General features: G+C 43.9%; 1 pseudogene; it reads left to right on the top strand.

Annotated features, from left to right (window-relative positions):
• Positions 1-6,016: 6,016 nt before the first annotated feature.
• Positions 6,017-6,211, top strand: LOC138075250 (H/ACA ribonucleoprotein complex subunit 3 pseudogene; annotated as a pseudogene).
• The last annotated feature ends 5,921 nt before the right edge of the window (positions 6,212-12,132 follow it).

Here is a 12,132-nt window from a genome sequence, read left to right as displayed (position 1 = left end):
TAGGGTTTCTGCTCCCAAGGGAGCAAATCTGCATTGCATGGACACAGTTCTAATATTCTGTGTGTGTGTGTGTGTGTCTCTGTGTGTGTGTGTGTCTATCTATATGTCTGTGTGTGTGTGTGTGTGTGTGTCTGTGTGTGCGTTCCAGGCAAAGTGGCTATTTACCATCCTCCAAAACCAGTGCTCACAGAGACTAGCTGGATGCGATGGAAAGACATCAGATGCAAAGCATGGCTTCTGAGACATGGCTTCTGAGATCTGCTCCCACATAGCTGTGTGACAGGGCGAGAAACCAAGAAGGCAGGGAGGCTGAGACCTGCCCGACTCACATAGCTCGCTACTACAGAGCTGGAAAGGTGACTGTCCACAAGTTTAGGCTTCATTGCCCTCAGAATGCCTTTTCGACTGTTGTTTTTATTTTTTTCTTTAAAGAAACTTTTTTTTTTTTTTGGAGAGGTAATACATAGCCAAAGGACAAAATTTTAAATTTATGTAAAAAGAATCTATATTGTAGCAAACAAATATACACCTCTATCTCCAGTGACCTAGTTCTTTCTGGGGGTGAATGCTGTGTCCAATTTCTTGTGTATCTTTCCAGAGAGAAATGCACTTGTGACATAGAGTTATGAAAAGATTATTATGGTATGCAAATGTGATACACAGGCATGCAGAAATGGTGCACAGGCATTACATTAAAATTTAGACTAATATAGAGAAATTAATATCACAGGTATAGATTATGCTTCCTCACATATCCAAGCATTTTCAAGGTTTTTTGGTGAATATATTATATGTGCGTGTGTGCTCAATTGCTCAGTTATGTCTGACTTTTTGGACCCCCTGGACTGTAGCCCGCCAGGCTCCTCTGTCTGTGGGATTTTCCAGGCAAGAATATTGTGGAGTGGGTTCTCATTTCCTATTCCAGACTATCTTCCCAACCCAGGGATCAAACCCACGTCTCTTGCATCTCCTGTCTTGGCAGGCAGATTCTTTGCCACTTCACCACCTGGGAAACCTGGTGCATATATATGTGTATCATTTCAGTTCAGTCGCTCAGTCGTGTCCAACTCTTTGCGACCCCATGGACTGCAGCACACCAGGCCTCCCAGTCCATCATGACTCCCAGAGCTTGCTCAAACTCACGCCCATCAAGTTGGGGATGCCAGGTAATGCCATCCAATCATCTCATCCTCTGTCATCCCCTTCTTATTCTGCCTTCAATCTTTCCCAGCCTCATGGCCAGGGTCTTTTTCAATGAGTCAGTTCCTTGCATCGGGCAGCCAAAGTACTGGATTTTCAGCTTCATCATCAGTCCTTCCAATGAATACATATGTATATATGAATATGTATATATTCTATTGAGTATGCCAAAGCCTGTGACTGTGTGGATCACAATCAACTGTGGAAAATTCTGAGAGAGATGGGAATACCAGACCACCTGACCTGCCTCTTGAGAAATCTGTATGCAGGTCAGGAAGCAACAGTTAGAACTGGACATGGAACAACAGACTGGTTCCAAATAGGAAAAGGAGTGTGTCAAAACTGTATATTGTCACCCTGCTTATTTAACTTATATGCAGAGTACATCATGAGAAATGCTGGACTGGAAGAAACACAAGCTGGAATCAAGATTGCTGGGAGAAATATCAATAACCTACGATATGCAGATGACACCACCCTTATGGCAGAAAGTGAAGAGGAACTAAAAAGCCTCCTGATGAAAGTGAAAGAGGAGAGTGAAAAAGTTGGCTTGAAGCTCAACATTCAGAAAACGAAGATCATGGCATCTGGTCTCATCACTTCATGGCAAATAGATGGGGAAACAGTGGAAACAGTGTCAGACTTTATTTTGGGGGGGCTCCAAAATCACTGCAGATGGTGACTGCAGCCATGAAATTAAAAGAGGCTTACTCCTTGGAAGAAGAGTTATGACCAACTTAGATAGCATATTCAAAAGCAGAGACATTACTTTGCCGACTAAGGTGCGTCTAGTCAAGGCAATGGTTTTTCCTGTGGTCATGTATGGATGTGAGAGTTGGACTGTGAAGAAGGCTGAGCACCGAAGAATTGATGCTTTTGAACTGTGGTGTTGGAGAAGACTCTTGAGAGTCCCTTGGACCGCAAGGAGATCCAACCAGTCCATTGTGAAGGAGATCAGCCCTGGGATTTCTTTGGAAGGAATGATGCTAAAGCTGAAGCTCCAGTACTTTGGCCACCTCATGCGAAGAGTTGACTCATTGGAAAAGAGTCTGATGCTGGGAGGGATTGGGGGCAGGAGGAGAAGGGCACGGCAGAGGATGAGATGGCTGGATGGCATCACTAACTCGATGGACGTGAGTCTGAGTGAACTCCGGGAGTTGGTGATGGACAGGGAGGCCTGGCATGCTGCAATTCATGGGGTCGCAAAGAGTCGGACACGACTGAGCAACTGAACTGAACTGAACTGAACTGAAGAATATATTCTAAGCATATATATATATGCTAAGTTGCTTCAGTCATGTCTGACTCTGTGACCCTATGGACTGTAGCCCACTAGGCTCCTCAGTCCATGGGATTCTCCAGGCAAGACTACTGGAATGGATTGCCACACCCTCCTCCAGGGAATCTTGCTGACCCAAGGATTGAACCCGGGTTTCTTTTTCCTGTGTTGCAGACAGATTCTTTACTGCTGAGCCACCAGGGACGCCCAATTTCCCTTATAATGTGCCTTATATATAAATAACATATATGTGCCACATATATGTATGTTTCTCAAAAACAATTTTGATAGAACTTCACATATTATTGAGGGATTTCCTATTCCCAGATATATTTATGTTTTTGGTTGCAGGAATAACTGAGATGTTTATTATAATTTCGAACTGGCAGGGTTTTGAATATAGGAAGGCACTGGTCTCTAAAAAAAAATTTACTTTATGTCTTATCATTTCCATGAGATTGCTCTTACTGTTTTGTTGTTTTGTTGTTTCAGGCATGCCATGTGGCATGTGGGATCTTAGTTCCCAGACCAGGGATTGAACCCGTGCCCCTGCAATGGAAACATGGCGTCTTAACAACTGGACTGCCAGGGAAATCCTAAAGTTGCTTGTTGTTGCTTATGGATTTCCAGTTGTTTTTCTTTGGAACTAACGTAGAAGACAGTCAGCCCAGTAGATCCTGATCCCATGGATGCTTTGTTAATAAACTCTTTTTGATGTGACTGATGACTTATCACGTCTGTGTAAACTTCCCCTTCTTTCCCTGACTCAACATAAGCCTCTGTTATAGACATTATCCCCACACTTGACAGAAGAAATTGTGGCTTGGCAAGGTGAAATGATTTGCCTTAACTAGTGAGTGGCAAACCTGGCATTTCAACTGTGGTCTGTTATGCAAAATCTTTTGATCTTAGTATGGCAAAACGAAGGAGAGAAGAGGTTAGAGAGGGGTTTGTGCAAAAGCAGCAGAAGACGACATTTTTTGAATGCCTAAGGTGTGCCAAAAACTTTATGTACTATCTTTTTAAATGCTCATAAGACCTCTTGGAGGCCAGCGTTATGAGCAGATGGTTGGCCAGGGCCTGGGCTCAAGGACCAAGAGATCTGGGTTTGATTATTAGCTCAGCTCCTTTCCAGCTGTGTGACCCTAGGCACATTGCTTAACTTTTCTGAACCTCAGTTTCTCTGCTGTATCCTTGTTATAAACGGTACCTGAATGGTCCTCCTCTCAAAGGTCTGTGTCCTGGAGCTTGTGGCCAAGAACACCTCAGTCCTTGGACCCGCACACTGGAACTCTGTTCCTAGAGCCTAGAAAAGCTGAATTGACGTGTGTCTCCAGCTCCTATGTTTGTTGAATGACTTTGCTTCCTCCAGGGGAGCCCATATCTACAGGGCGGTGGGAAGTTGGCGCTTCTGTGGACACAGCGTTCAGGTTAAACTTTAGCCAAAATTATGGCTAAGTCACAGTTAGCAGGATTTTATAGGACCCAATTCATATTGTGGGGACAAATCTGAAGTTCAAAGATGCATTGGGATTTTCCATAACTGAGTTGACTGACATCACTAGAGATTAGTTTGTTGTTGTTGGTTAATTGCTCAGTCGTGTTCGACTGTTTTTGACCCCATAGACTGTAGCCCACCAGGCCGCTCTGTCCATGGGATTTCCCAGGCAAGAATACTGAAGTTGCCATTACCTACACAGGGGATCTTTCAGACTCAGGGATCAAACTCATGGCCCCTGACACGTCTCTGGTATTGCAGGTTGATTCTTTACTGCTGAGCCCCTGGGGAAGCCCCCAGAGATTAATTAAGCACCTGTTACAAGTACAATGAGAAAAACAATGATGTGAAACTTAGGAGATGGAGGTTAAAAGGCAATGGTTGAATTTTATTTATTCTTTCACTGAATCTCATCAAACTTGGGGCTTCTCAGATGGTGCTAGTGGTAAAGAACCTGCCTGCCAATGCAGGAGACATAAGAGTCTCAGGGTCAATACCTGGGTCGGGAAGATCCCCTGGAGGAGGGCGTCACGATTATTATTATTTTATTATGTCCCAAGCACTGAGCTAGGTATAAGAAAGTATGAATAAGAATTATAGGCATACATGATTTTGTTGTACATCATTGTATTGTACTTTGTAGATATTGCATTTTCTTACAAATTAGAGGCTTTTGGCAACCTGCCATTGAACAAGTCTATAGGCCCTATTTCTCCAACACTGTTAATTTATTTAATATACTTATTTTTAAAATGTATTTCACATCTGTAATGTATCAAGTACTCTGCTAAATCATTTGCATGCATTATCTCACTTAATCCTCACAATTACCCTGTGATATTGGTATTCTTATCACCCTTATCTTATACATAAAGAAACTGAGGCTTACAGACCAATTTGCTATTTTTCCCATTGTGAATTTAGTTAGCAAAGAATAAATATTTGAAACTCAGGTCTAGTGTACCAACAGCATTATTTTTATTTACTTAGTTATTTTATTTATTTACTTTTGCTTGTTATTTTTGGCTATGCCATGGAATCTTAGTTCCCCAACAAGGGATCAAACCTGTGGTCTCAGCAGTGAAAGTGTGGCATCCTTCTGCCAGGGAGTTTCCTAACAGCATTATTTCTTTTTTTAATTTTTAATTTTTTAAAAACCTTTAATTTTGTAGTAGATTATAGCCAATGCCATGATGGTTTCAGGTGAACAGCAAAGGGACTCAGCCATGCATACACTTGTGACCATTCTCCCCCAACCTAGACAGCACATTAAAAACCAGAGACATTACTTTGTCAACAAAGGTCCATCTAGTCAAGGCTATGGTTTTTCCAGTAGTCATGTATGGATGTGAGAGTTGGACTTTAAAGAATGCTGAGCGCCGAAGAACTGATGCTTTTGAACTGTGGTGATGGAGAAGACTCTTGAGAGTCCCTTGGACTGCAAGATCTAGCCAGTCCATCCTAAAGGAGATCAGTTCTGGGTGTTCATTGAAAGGACTGATGTTGAAGCTGAAACTCCAATACTTTGGCTATCTGATGCGAAGAGTTGACTCATTGGAAAAGACCCTGATGCTGGGAAAGATTGAGAGCAGGAGGAGTAGGGGACGATAGAGGATGAGATGGTTGGAAGGCATCACTGACTCAATGGACAGAGGTTTGGGTGGACTCCGGGAGTTGATGATGGACAGGGAGGACTGGCATGCTGCGGTTCGTGGGGTCACAAAGAGTTGGACATGACTGAGCGACTGAACTGAACTGATTCTCCCCCAAACTCCCCTCCCATCCAGTCTGCCACATAACATTGAGCAGGGTTCCATGTGCTATACAATAAAACAGCATTATTTTTAAATTAAAGTATGTATATTATTTTTTTCAGGGTAATGCTACTGCACACTTAATAGACTACGTACAGTGCGAACATAATTTTTATATGTACTGGGAAACCAAAAAAATTTGTGTGCCTTGCTTTATTAAGATACTGGCTTTATGAGTTAGAGGTAGCTGTGGAGGGAATTGAAAGCTCAGGCTTTGCTGTGGTCATGTTTCTCCAGTATTACTACAGCGGGCAGGGAGACCAGGTCTACACGCTGAAGAAGCCTGACTCTATGGGACAACAGAGCCGCTGGGCCTATCCTGCTCAATTCTCCCTGGACGACAAATACTCTCAAGATGAAATCACCATCAAGAAATGCTTCAAGGTACTCATGACCCAGAAACCTTGGCCTGTCCTCTGAGGATCTCTTAAAATCTCGTATCCCTTCTGCTGCCTGCTAGCCCCAAGAGACTTTCTGAAACCATGCTCTTCAATCTGTGAGCCTTGAAGTCTTGCTACAACTCTTGCTTCTTGAATACAGTCTCATCCTTGCCTTTGATCATGCTTGTTGTGAGGCAATTATGGTAGCATCCTCTTTAAAGGGAAGATGTTTGAATCATCTTTTCATACTTTGAATCACTGCCAGGTTATTAAAATGATTTGAAAGAGGAAAAAAAAAGATACTGGCTTTATTATGGTGGCCTGGAACTGAACTCACATCTCTAAGGCCTGCCTCTCGTGTTTATTAGCACTTAGTATATGCCTGGCCGTGTGGTAATAAGCTTTACATTTATTTACCTGTTTAATCTCCATAACAACTCTATGAGATAGGTATTGTAATTATCATCATTTTATAAGAGGAAATTGGTATAGAGGGGACTACTTGCTCAAAATCACACAGCTAGGAAATAAGATATTTTGCTCAACTAAAGATGGATATAAGGTTCCTTTTACTCCGAGAATCTCACAGTATACCAAGGCAGAAGACATTGATATGAATAGTAATAATAGCCAACATTTATTATATGTTTATAATTAAATGCTTTACATGGATTATCTCATTTAATCCTCAAAGTGACTTTATTAGTTAGGTTCTGTTCTAGTCTCTTGTGATGAGGAGGCTTGCTTGAGTTAAGTAACTTGTCCAGATGGAGTTCAAAATCAGGCAGTTTGCTAGAGAAGCTCACTTTAGTACATGCAATACCACCTAACCTCCATGATGGGTGATGTAGAATCCAGACCAATACATTGGTTCAAGGCAGCTCCCTGGAGCAGGGGAATATTTGAGTTGGGCCTTAAGGATAGGTAGGCTCTTACCCATACCCACTAAGTATAGAATGTGGTGAAAAGACGATTGTGGGCTGAAGTCTCAGCTCTGCCACCTTCCCAACTGAATGACTTGTGTTTAATCTCCTCCATTCCCTAGTTTCCTTAATTGTAAGTGTGGACAATGAAAATTATTCATCTGAAACACCATGAGGAGTAAAGTTTTTTTATTTTTTTAAGAGTGCAGGCTCAGTAGTTGTGGCACGCACAGGCTTATTTGCCCCAGGTTATGTGGGATCTTCCAGATGTACAAGCTGGGAATAGAAAAGGAAGAGGAACCAGAGATCAAATTGCCAGAATCTTTTGGATCTTAGAAAAAGCAAAGGAAGTTCCAAAAAAAAATCTACTTTTGCTTCATTGACTACTCAAAAGCCTTTGACTATGTGGATCACAAAAACTGGATGATTTTTAAAGAGATGGGAATACCAGGCCACCTTACCTGCCTCCTGATAAACCTGTATGTGGGTCAAGAAGCAACAGTTAGAACCTTACATGGAACAACTGACTGGTTCCAAACTGAGAAAGGAATACATCAAGGCTATACATTTTCACCCTCTTTATTTAACTTATATGCAGAGTACACCATGCAAAATTCCAGGCTGGATGACCACAAGCTGGAATCAAGATTGCTGGAAAAAATATCAACAACCTCAGATATTCAGATGATACCACTTTAACGGTGGAAAGTGAAGAGGAACTAAAGAGCTTCTTGATGAAGGTTAAAGAAGAGAGTGAGAGAGCTGGTTTAAAACTCAACATTCAAAAAACTAAGATCATGGGAGCTGGGCCCATCACTTCAAGGCAAATAGAAGGGGAAAAAGTGGACGTGGTGACAGATTTTCTTTTCTTGGTCTCCAAAATCACTGTGGACAGTGACTGCAGCCATGAAATTAAAAGACGCTTAGTCCTTGGAAGAAAAGCTATGACCAACCTAGATAGCATATTAGAAAGCAGAGGCATCACTTTGCCAACAAAGGTCTGTGTGGTCAAAGCTATGGTTTTTCCACTAGTCATGTATGGATATGAAGGTTGGACCATCAAGAAGGCTGAGCACTGAAGAAATGATGCTTTCTAATTGTGGTGCTGGAGAAGACTTTGGAGAGTTCCTTGGACTGCAAGGAGATCCAATGAGTCAATTCTGAAGGAAATCAACCCTGAGTATTCATTGGTAGACTCTTGAGAGTCCCTTGGACTGCAAGGAGATCCAACCAGTCCATTCTAAAGATCGGTCCTGGGTGTTCTTTGGAAGGAATGATGCTAAAGCTGAAACTCCAGTACTTTGACCACCTCATGCGAAGAGTTGACTCATTGGAAAAGACTCTGATGCTGGGAGGGATTGGGGGCAGGAGGAGAAGGGGACGACAGAGGATGAGATGGCTGGATGGCATCACTGACTCGGACGTGAGTTTGAGTGAACTCCAGGAATTGGTGATGGACAGGGAGGCCTGGCATGCAATTCATGGGGTCGCAAAGAGTCGGACACGACTGAGCGATTGAAATGAACTGAGCTGAGCTGAACTGATTCATTGGTAGGACTGATGCTGAAGCTGAAGCTCCAAAACTTTGGCCACCTGATGTGAAGAGATGACTCATTGGAAGACCCTGATGCTGGAAAAGATTGAAGGCAAAAGAAGAGAACATCAGAGGATAAGATGGTTAGATAGCAACATCAACTCAATGGATATGAATCTGAAAACTCTGGGAGACAGTGAAGCATAGGGAAGCCTGTATGCCATGAAATCACAAAGAGTTGGACATGACTTAGGGACTAAACAACAATATGTTTCCCAACCAGGGATCCAACCCACATTCCCTTCATTGGAAGGCAGATTCTTAACCACTGGACCCCCAGGGAAGTCCCCATGAGGAATAAATGGGATTGGATATAAAAACACTCAGATATCTGGCATGCATCATGGGAGTTCAGTAGTTGAGATTAAGGACAGCTATTTCCTGAGCAGCACTTACCATGCACCAGGCACAATTGCAAGCATTTAACATGGATTTACTTATGCACAATCCTATTTACTCATGAAAAATCATAACTATTGTTGGTTATTATTTTCAGACCCATTTTACAGAGGAGCAAAGTGAACATAGCCAAGTTAAATAAGGTATTCTGAGCTAGCAAACCACAGTGGCAGAACTGCAGCCCAGGCAGTCTGACCCAGAGTCCACGCGCTTAGCTCTTCACTGCCTCAGTTGCAGAGAGTGGGTTTGAGACGGTCAGCTAGAGCAGCACTTCAGAATCAGGACTGGGAAGAGGCAAGTGTGCCAGCAGTGGGGGCTTTCTGGAGGTGCCATCTTGCCCCTTGGAAAACCTGACTTCTCATTTAGCAGCAATCATAGACAAACACAAACCACCTGACCTCTCAGAAGGCGCCAACAAGACCTTCCAAAGGGTACATCAGGGGTAAACTGTAGCTTAAACAAGGCACATACTCCCATTCCATAAGTTCTTACTGTGTATTATGAATTGTTCTATGAGCTGGGAATATTAGCCATAACCAAAAATCAAACAAAAAGTTCTGCCCTCATGGAATTGATGTTTAGTGGCAGGAGAGAGACAATAAGCAAATAAACAAGTAAAATGTATTTCAGAGGGTGATAAGTGTTATGGGGAGAAATAAAGTGGAGAGTAGAATGAGGTTGAACCACTTGCAATGTTGAGTAGGATGGTATTGGGGGAGATCTCCCTGAGAAGGAGGTATGTGAGCAAAGACCTGAAGGAGGCAAGAGGATGGGAATTGCAGGAATCCTGGGGGAAGAATGTTCCTCTGGGGGAAGAATGTTCCATAGGAGGAGGAGAGCAAGTGCAAAGACCCTGAGGCAAGAGGGCGTTTGGCACATTCAAAGAATAGCAAGGAGGCAGGTGTGCCTGGGGTAGAGAGCAAAGGGGAGAGGAATCAGAGATGAGGTCAGAAGCGGATGGGGGTGGAGGAGGGAGGAGAACACATCTCTACCTGTCTTCAAGATCTGTGTGCGTGTTATAAAAATAAATGAACACAGAATGCAAAACAGGCATGCATTTCAGTACTGGAATATGAGACTCAAATGCAATATGCTTGTGGACCCTCCCCCACATACACTTCCTGGTTCTCTCCCTTTCTGCCTCTCCTTGGACTGGCTCTGCGCATCCATGCAAGCCAGGTGGTGGTGGAAATTGGGAAATGTAGGTAGAAGTGACTGTGATCAGATTTCTAAGCACAGGCTCTGGCTCTCAGCCTTGGAGATCATCACTGCCTCAAGGTTCTGTGGGGGAGAATGTCAGTGGCTTCCTCTCAGGATCTGCCTCGATAAGGCCTAAAAACCCCTGGTTGGCTCATCCCTCCATGCCTTGGTCAGCTCCATGTCCTCGGCCGAGAGGCCAGTTTGGGGCTGTCAGCAGACACTCACCACATGTAATAGTGACTGATTCCAGCTGAATTTGATGACCATCAGGCAACATTTTCAAAAGAGGACTGCCTGGAAATATTCTTTGCCTCAGGGCCAGTCTGGGGTCATCTTGGAGGTCCCATTTGATTGTTTTAGACCTGAATCTGCTTTGAACTGGTTCACTATTTTGGTTCCTTTTCAGGCAGGTAGAGACTGGAAGCAAACTTTGGTACACTTTCCTGACTCCATGAAGAACTAACATGAGGTTCAGTTGGCACTTCAGTTTTTGTTTTTGTTTTTGGTTTGGGTTCCCATCTCAGGGACAGCCTCCTGGCATTTTACTTCTTTTCAACAAATGGGCTGGGCTTGGGGAGTTAAGTGTGACGCCATCCTCGCCTGCAGGGGTGGACAGGGACAGGAGGAGGCCTAGGGTGGCGATAGTAGCTATCACTAGCTAAGCAGGACATAAGGTAAGGAAGGCCTGGTAACAGCCCCACCCCCATGTAGAGAATGAAACTGAGGCTTAGGGAGTTGGGGCTTCCCAGGTGGCTCAGTGGTAAAATAATCTGCCTGCCAATGCAGATTCGATCTCTATGTTGGGAAGATCCCCTGGAGGAGGAATTGGCAACCCCACTCCAGTATTCTTGCCTAGAGAATCCCACTGACAGAGGCGCCTAGCAGGCTACAGTTCATGGGGTCGCAAACTGAGCAGGCAGAGATTTCAGGATCTTGCAGTTTAAGGGCTTAAGATCTGACTCTAGATCATGTGCTCCTAACCCCTAGGGTAGGATGTTTCTTTAATAGAGTTCCTGCAAGAGAATTTGAGCAACACGCTATGGACTGGGAGAGGGAGGAGCTACCGGTTTCACTATATTTTCACACATATGTTCACTTTGTTAAAACATTCTGACATGTACTATGCTCTGAGGATGTGGAGAGATAAACCTCAGTCTGATCCTCTCAGGACTCAGCCTTCAACTTAAGCTAGGAGGTGGGGAGGAGTAGCTGAGTCATGTGTTACGGAAAGTCAGAAGAGGGGACAAGTAACTGTTTCCAGAGGGGATGACACTCGCCCCAGGCATTCATCAGTCACAAAACCGGTGCTTACCTCCTGCCTGACTCAAAGTATACAGCCACTGTCCTCAGGGACTTCAAAACCCAGTAGAGTTTTTCCAGTTTGAAGACCACCTGCATTCAAAAGGTCCCGGTGCTTGTTAAAATGGGAATTTCTCCCTTCCCCTCGGGAGGAGAAGCAGAGAATTGAGTAAAGCAGGTCTGGGTGTAGCACCCAGGTGATTCTGATACACACTTCAGGTTTGCCAGGTGGATGGGGAAAGGAAATCGCTTCGGGGAAGGGGAACCCTATGGATTAATAGCTTGAGGGTCCTTCGTAGCCTCGGGCAAAGGCGTTCAGTTCAAGACCTTAGGCTCTCGGAGGAGAGGGATTTGGTCCGTGCTGTTTATTGCGGGGGGCTGGGGGGCAGGCACACTGTAGGGTCTCATAAATATTTGTTAATACGCTGGCTCCCAAGACAGAAGTGACTGGAGAGTCAAAAGGGAAAACAGAGAAGTCAGGGAGGAAGGATAAAACGGTGCTTTTAAGGGGATGAAAACTTTCTCCGAAGAGGCAGAAGGGAGCTC

This window comes from Capricornis sumatraensis, chromosome 3 (genome assembly GCF_032405125.1).
Source record: "Capricornis sumatraensis isolate serow.1 chromosome 3, serow.2, whole genome shotgun sequence".
Classification (NCBI taxonomy): Eukaryota; Metazoa; Chordata; class Mammalia; order Artiodactyla; family Bovidae; genus Capricornis; species Capricornis sumatraensis.
The sequence above is the reverse complement of the archived record's forward strand: the minus strand, read 5'-3'. Positions and strand labels throughout refer to the sequence as shown.